This window comes from Capricornis sumatraensis, chromosome 9, assembly GCF_032405125.1.
Source record: "Capricornis sumatraensis isolate serow.1 chromosome 9, serow.2, whole genome shotgun sequence".
NCBI classification, from domain to species: Eukaryota; Metazoa; Chordata; class Mammalia; order Artiodactyla; family Bovidae; genus Capricornis; species Capricornis sumatraensis.
The window spans coordinates 68,760,067-68,767,629 of record NC_091077.1 but is presented as its reverse complement, the minus strand read 5'-3'; positions in this window follow the sequence as shown (position 1 = coordinate 68,767,629).

Genomic DNA, 7,563 nt, shown 5'->3' with positions numbered 1-7,563 from the left:
ACTGGAAAAACCATAGCTTTGACTAGAGCGACCTTTGGCACAGTAATGAAGAATAGCAATTGTATCCAATAATGTATAAAAAAAGGTTACACATTATGACCAAGTAAGGGTATCAGTAATGCAGGCTACTTTAACATCTGAATATCAACTAATGTAATACATATAGTAGTAACAGAATAAAGCAGAAGTCTGCATACCACAGCTCATAGACCAAATCCAGCATGGCTTTTGTTTTTGTTAATAAAGTTTTATTGGAAAACAATCATGCCCACTTATCTACACGTGGTCTATAATTGCTTTCATTCTACAACAGCAGAGTTGATTGGCTGCAACAAAGATCATATTGCTCACAAAACCAAAAATATTTACTATATAGGCCTTTCTGGAAAATATTGCTGACTCTTGGATTAAAGGGGAATAGGATAATCTCAAAAGATGTAGAAAAAGCTGTTGATAAAATATTAATATTTATAATATACCAGAAGTCAAATCATTTTTAGATATGATTATAATAAGAAAAATCATTTGATAAAATGCAGAAAATATTCATGAGAAAGCTCTCAATAAACTAGGGAGAGTAAGAAACTTCTTTAATTTGATAATAGCTATACAAAATCTACAATTAACATCATGCTTAAAGATAAAAGACACTGCTTTCCCCCTGACACTGGGTACAAAGCAAGGATGTCCACTTGTTTTTCATGCTGCACCAGAGCATCTAGCCAGTTCAATAACACAATGAAAATACAATCAGTATATAACCAACTAGAAATGAAATTAAAACAATTACATTCATAACAGCATCAAAATTAAAGTATTTAATACTTTGACCACCTAATGCGAAGACTTGACTCATTGGAAAAGCCCCTGATGCTGGGAAATATTGAAGGTGGGAGGAGAAGGGGATGACAGCGGATATGGTTGGATGGCATACCGATTCAATGGACATGAGTTTGAGTAGGCTCCGAGAGTTGGTGATGGACAGAGAAGCCTGGCATGCTGCAGTCCATGGGGTCCCAAAGAGTTGGACACAACTGAGTGGCTGAACTGAACTGAACTGAAGAAAGAGTTTAACAAAATAAGGGCAGAACTGTACACTGAATATTATACAACACTTGAATATTATACAACACTGTCAAGAAAAATTAAAGACTGAAACAAATGGACATATATCCCATGTCTGCAAATAGAAGACTCAATATTGCTTTGTTGTTGTTCAGTCACCAAGTCACATCCAACTCTCTGCGACCCCATGCCAGGATTCCCTGACCTTCACTATCTCCCTATATTGCTTCAGTTCAGTTCAGTTCAGTTGCTCAGTCGTGTCCAACTCTTTGCGACCCCATGAATCGCAGCACGCCAGGCCTCCCTGTCCATCACCAACTCCCGGAGTTCACTCAGACTCACGTCCATCGAGTCCGTGATGCCATCCAGCCATCTCATCCTCTGTCGTCCCCTTCTCCTCCTGCCCCCAATCCCTCCCAGCATCAGAGTCTTTTCCAATGAGTCAACTCTTCGCATGAGGTGGCCAAAGTACTGGAGTGTCAGCTTTAGCATCATTCCTTCCAAAGAAATCCCAGGGCTGATCTCCTTCAGAATGGACTGGTTGGATTTCCTTGCAGTCCAAGGGACTCTCAAGAGTCTTCTCCAACACCACAGTTCAAAAGCATCAGTTCTTCGGCACTCAGCCTTCTTCACAGTCCAACTCTCACATCCATACATGACCACAGGAAAAACCATAGCCTTGACTAGACGGACCTTAGTCGGCAAAGTAATGTCTCTGCTTTTGAATATACTATCTAGGTGGTCATAACTTTCCTTCCAAGGAGTAAGCGTCTTCTAATTTCATGGCTGCAGTCACCATCTGCAGTGATTTTGGAGCCTAAAAATATAGTCTGACACTGTTTCCACTGTTTCCCCATCTATTTCCCATGAAGTAATGGGACTGGATGCCATGATCTTCATTTTCTGAATGTTGAGCTTTAAGCCAAACTTTTTCACTCTCCTCTTTCACTTTCATCAAAAGGCTTTTTAGCTCCTCTTCACTTTCTGCAATAAGGGTGGTGTCATCTGCATATCTGAGGTTATTGATATTTCTCCTGGCAATCTTGATTCCAGCTCGTGCTTCCTCCAGCCCAGCGTTTCTCATGATGTACTCTGCATAGAAGTTAAATAAGCAGGGTGACAATATACAGCCTTGACATACTCCTTTTCCTATTTGGAACCAGTCTGTTGTTCCATGTCCCATTCTAACTGTTGCTTCCTAACCTGCATATAGATTTCTCAAGAGGCAGGTCAGGTGGTCTGGTATTCCCATCTCTTGAAGAATTTTCCACAGTTTATTGTGATCCACACAGTCAAAGGCTTTGGCATAGTCAATAAAGCAGAAATAGATATCCATTATCCCAAAATTCATCTATAGATCTAGTGCAGGCTACATGCTTGTTTTTGGTACAAATTCATAAGCTGATTCTAAAATTTATATGAAAACCCAAAGAACAAAGACTAGCCAATATGATTTTGAAAAAGAACTGAGTTTAAGAACTTATATGACCTAATCCCCACATTTACCATAAAGATTTGTAATCAGGATAATGTAATATTAGCCTAAAGACAGACATTGGTGAGAGGAATAAAACAGAGTTCAGAGATAGAGCCATGTATATCCTGTCAATTAAATTTCAACAAAAGTACTAAAGTAATTCAATGGGAAAAGGATAGTCTTTTCAACAAATGGTACTGAAACAACTGTATGGTGTTAGGTAAGGATCTAGATTCTTCTTCACAGAAAAATTAACTTGAAATGGATCACAGTACTAAGTGTAAGAGCTAAAACTAAAACTCTTCTAGAGAAAATCACAAGAGAAAAATCTTTGTAACCTTAGGCTAAGCAAAGATTTCTTACATATGAATAATGGCATATTAATAAATTGGACTTCATTAAAGGTAAAAATGTTGCTCTTGGAAAGATTACTAAGAATGAAAAGACAAGCTACATACTGGAAGAAAATATTTGCAAAACCCATATCTAATAAAGAACTTATATTCAGAATATATTAAGAATCCTTAAAAACAAAAAAGAAAACCATCACAATCTAAATAACTGGCAAAAGAAACTTTAACAGAACTAGGTAATGAAGATACATGAATAGCAACTAAGGATATGAGGAGATGCTCAACAGTATTATTCAGTGTGGAAATACAGTTTTAAAATACAATGATTTACTATTATATTCTACTACTATAATATATTCTATATATACTAAATAGAATGGATAACATTTAAAAGGCTTTTGATACTGATAGGTTATGGTGAGCAGTGTGGGATTCGTGATCTCTGAAGAACATTCAACTTCGGGACCAGGGACTAGGCTTGATCACTCAAGAGCTTTTGTGTAGCAGAGTTATATTAAAGTGAAAAAGGGACACAGAAAGCTTCTGACATAGACATCAGAAGGAGGAGGGAGAGTGCCCCCCTGCTCTCTGCGCTTCCCCCACCCCCGCTAGTTTTAGCAAGCTGTTTTATGTCTGTTAGAAAGTTATTAATCAGATAAGAGAGACACCTCAAGGCTGAGGCAAGTTTCACTGGGCCCCTCTCTCACAACATGCATTTCTGAGATAGAATGGCACGAGGTGTGTCATCCCCCAGCCATAAAGCAATTGATATGAATACTGGTTTGTTGAGCTATTACCAGCCCAAGGTTTGAGAAAAGGAAAAAAGTTAGGCTTAGGTGAAACCATTTTGAAGAAAGGCAAAGCCCAAAGCAAATATATAGTTTCATTAACATAGCTTAAGACAAATATTTCCATAAGAAAAATGCATTGGTTAGCTCAGTCAGTTAGTTCAGTCAGTTCAGTCACTCAGTCGTGTCTGACTCTGTGACCCCATGAATCGCAGCACGCCAGGCCTCCCTGTCCATCACCAACTCCCAGAGTTCACCCAGACTCACGTCCATCGAGTCGGTGATGCCATCCAGCCATCTCATCCTCTGTCGTCCCCTTCTCCTCCTGCCCCCAATCCCTCCCATCATCAGAGTCTTTTCCAATGAGTCAACTCTTCGCATGAGGTGGCCAAAGTATTGGAGTTTCAGCTTAGGTTAGCTCAAGGTTTGAGAAAAGTTAAGTTCAGGTGGAACCAGGTGTCTTCATAGCAAAACAGAATTTTAAGAGACACTTGCAGCCTATTTCCTCCGTTTGGAGACCCCTGGCCTTCCTGCCTGTTACCCTCTCAATACTAAATTTTGAAGAAGAGGTAAAGAAACCGGGACCCTCATAGGTTATGGGTGGGAATTTAAAATGACACATTTGCAAAGTCCTTTGGAAGTTTTGTAAAATGTTATGCATAAACTTACCACATAACCTAGCAATTCTGCTTCTGGGTGCCTACCCAAGTGAGATGCAAATCTATGTCCCCACAAATATTTGTACATGAATGGACATCATATTCATAGAAGCCAAAACCTAGAAATAATCCAAATGCTCATCAACCAGTCAATGGATAAACAAAATGAATGGGAAACATCTTAAACAAAACATCCCTGTATAATTTGGTATTTCCATACTATGGAATAATCATGCTGTAATAAAGAATTATTGATACATTATATTTGGATGAACCTCAAAAACATGCTAAGTTAAAGAAGCCAGATGTTTATGCCGACATATTATGTAATTCCATTTATATGAAATTTCTAGAAAACGCAAAATTATAGAGACAGAAAGCATATATGTGGTTGTCTGGGGTTGAAGATGGGAGCAGATACCGTTTGCACTGCTGTCACAGAGGATTGTCAGATCACTTGCTTTAAATTACTAATTCAGACTGGAATATATGAACTAGTCTTGCACAAAATCTAACATGATTTATTTCTCTGCCTCTTTCATTAGCCTTTGTTTTGTCAGCGGTCCTCAAAGTGCAAAGCTGCCCTAGTGGTTCAGCTGGTTAAGAGTCTGCCTGCAATGCAGGAGATGTGGGTTCAATCCCTGGGTCAGCAAGATACCCCATCAAAGGAAATGGCAACCCACTCCAGTATTCTTGCCTGGAGAATCCCATGGACAGAGGATCTGGACAGGCAACAGTCCATGGGAACATAAAGAGCCTGACATGACTGTGCAACCAGCTTGATCAAAGTGTGGTTCAGGAACTGACTCTTTCAGAGTTCCTGCTAAGTTAACACTACTTTTATAATAAGTCTTAGACAATATTTGCCTTTTTTACTTCATACACTCATGAGTGTATAATGAAGCTATCTAGAGCCTGTATGACCTGAATCACAACAAACTGAATGCAGAAACAGCCATGAGAATCTAACTTTTTTTAAAAAACCTAAGTTAGACATTAGATTCACAATTCCACTCTTCTAATTCGGGGGTAAACAGTTTTATCATGAAAATGTGTTATGTTAATATCTAATGGGTTTATTATTGATATTTGAATTGATAACTATTTTTAAGTCCTCCAGTTTTTTTTTATAATATGGCAAACATTGATAAATAAAATCACATAAATAAAAGCTCTTTGGAATCTTCATTTTTGTGGATATAAAAGATTCCTGAGGTAAAAGTTTGCGAACCACTGCTTTTATTTACCTTCCAGTTGTAAGAACTCCTATTTGCCACATTTGACAACATGGTATTAGAAAGAGAACTGGGTTCAGGTCTTTGAGAGCTAACTTGTCCTGGTGGCAAAATAATTATCTGCTTCAAGATTTATCTATAGCTTTTGGTCAGGACATCACTTAGAAATATAACAAATGTTAATACAAGATTTCTTTCTTTTTCTTGGTGATATTTAATGGAAACAAACACAGTTCTAGGTAAAGGAGAGGCATAAGAATGCAAAGAACTTGAACCAATGCCTAGATAAAAGTAAGCCCCTAATATAGATTGTGATTATTATATTATTAGACTATGCTGCTGCTGCTAAGTTGCTTCAGTCGTGTCCGACTCTGTGCGATCCCATAGACGGCAGCCCACCAGGCTCCCCCGTCCCTGGGATTCTCCAGGCAAGAACACTGGAGTGGGTTGCCATTTCCTTCTTCAATGCATAAAATTGAAAAGTGAAAGTGAAGTCGCTCAGTGGTGTCCGACTCTTTGGGACCCCATGGACTGCAGCCTACCAGGCTCTTCCGTCCATGGGATTTTCCAGGCAAGGGTACTGGAGTGGGGTGCCATTGCCTTCTCCGATTATTAGATTTTGGCAGTCCTTATTCACTCAGCAAGTATTGTGGAATGTCTACTATACACCAGGCTCCATGACTGGCGTTGGCGATTCAGAAATGAACAAAACACAGTCTGTCCTCAAGGAGAATACAAGTCCCCTACACACCAACCTTCAAGTTGCAAAATTTTAAAGATGCAAACGTGTTTTTGCATGTCCAGTCACGGGAGGCACAAGTGAAACTGCAGCTTACTCTTTGTCTCCTATTGCTGACAATACTGCAGTTCTACAATTTCCCACCTTTCTTGTTTATTCCCTTGATGCCAGCCCCTGTATGCCAATCTTCACACTGTTCTACCATACTTTTCAAGGTACACTACTATAAGATTAAAAATGTTTTGTTTTATGTACAGTTGGGTACCTAGGATACCTCTGGTGGGTACCTCTGCTGGACTTACAGACAAATTCAATTTATAAAGGTGCTCTGGGAACATTCCTATGCACGGGGCTTGCTGTAAAGCAAAGTGGGGGAGGCAGGAGAATAATGACAAAGAGATACATAATAACAAATTGTGGTAAGAGCTTTAAAAGAAGTGATAGAGATATGAGGCCATAAAGGAGATTTGACCTTATTTTCCGAGTCAGAGAACATTTCTTTGAGGAAGTGCTAGTTGAACTATTTGAAATGCCAGGAGATGTGAAGGAGACACAAGGGAAAAATACAACTGCGGGCATATGCAAACATCTCTGAAGTAGTAGAAATGATAAGAGGTAGCAGTAGCTGAAGCTAGAGCTAGAGTGATTAAGTAGGAGAACTAGAGCCCAAGCCATTTGAGGCCTTATGGATTCCGCCAAGAATAGTAAACCTTTATTGTCTGACCTGTGGAGAGTCCTGAGAAGATTTTTGGGGGTGGGGGCGGGGAAGGTTATGAGAGGATTAGATCTGTATTTTTCAGATTCTTGGCAACTGGAGTGTAGTGGTACCAAAACGAAAAGCAAGAAAACTATTTACTATATACAGCTATAGCAGTATCCAGGTGAAAAGATGCTGTAAGATCAGAACGGAGTAATGGGAAAAACCGCAAGAGGTGGAAGAATTTGGGATGTGTTTTGCAAGTACAAGTGGTGTATTTCTGCCCATAGGAGTGGTGATTAACGTAAAGTCTAGCACTAATGGTTAAGTCCAACACTCTCCCCTGCAAGATTAAGTAATAAGGTTATTGAGACGTTGCAAAATTTGCCCTTTCCCGTAGCATAAATCCAAAGTCCCCCTTGACGGTAGGGGTCCATGGGTTATTCCGGAAGTGCAAACTGCGTATACAAGGCCGGGATCTCCAGCTCTAGTAAATGACTCACGAGACTTCAGCCCCTGGAGGTTAGTGGCTTCGAACAGCTCTGTTTCC